Source organism: Fragaria vesca, linkage group LG1 (assembly GCF_000184155.1).
Source record: "Fragaria vesca subsp. vesca linkage group LG1, FraVesHawaii_1.0, whole genome shotgun sequence".
Taxonomy (NCBI): Eukaryota; Viridiplantae; Streptophyta; class Magnoliopsida; order Rosales; family Rosaceae; genus Fragaria; species Fragaria vesca.
The window spans coordinates 13,846,386-13,846,956 of NC_020491.1; the positions used below are offsets into that span (position 1 = coordinate 13,846,386).

Sequence of the window (571 nt, forward strand, 5' to 3'; positions counted from 1 at the left end):
TGTTTTGTTGATGCATATGTGTTTTGTGGAATGTTATGAATGAGGATAGGTCGACTTGAGTTTTGTGGAATTCATCTTCCACCACGACTGTTGGTTTCTCCATCTATATCGTTGGCTATGTAACCCAGACAAGGCTCCAAAGGTCAAGATTCTTAAACTCTTTGTTATGAGTTTGTTTCTAGTAACATAATCTATATTTTATGTAAACACATTAATTAATTTTCATTATCCAAAGTTCCAAACCATTACGTATACATTTCTCTGATTCCCTAACATATTCATTTGAACTTTGTTAGAATGATATATATGAATGGCTAGCGGCTACGTCATTCTTCCTCCGGTTCGCATTGGCTATCTACTTCGGTAATATCATCCCAAATGTATCTGGTGTGAGGAAGTCAGTGTTCTACTTTTTAAAGCCAGGATACTGGATAGGGAAAAGTGGAAACAAAGTGGAAGGTAAAAATACTGAAATTCAGTATCTGCTCAACTTTCCTTTCTAAGTTGTACTTATGAGTTGTACTTGTGAGTTGTGACTTGATACTTTGTGTTCCTCTAGCTCTCTTTGGGT

The 571-nt window shown here is 36.1% G+C and overlaps 1 pseudogene; it reads left to right on the plus strand.

Annotated features, from left to right (window-relative positions):
• Positions 1-571, plus strand: part of LOC101308518 — a 38,916-nt pseudogene that overhangs the window by 3,986 nt on the left and 34,359 nt on the right.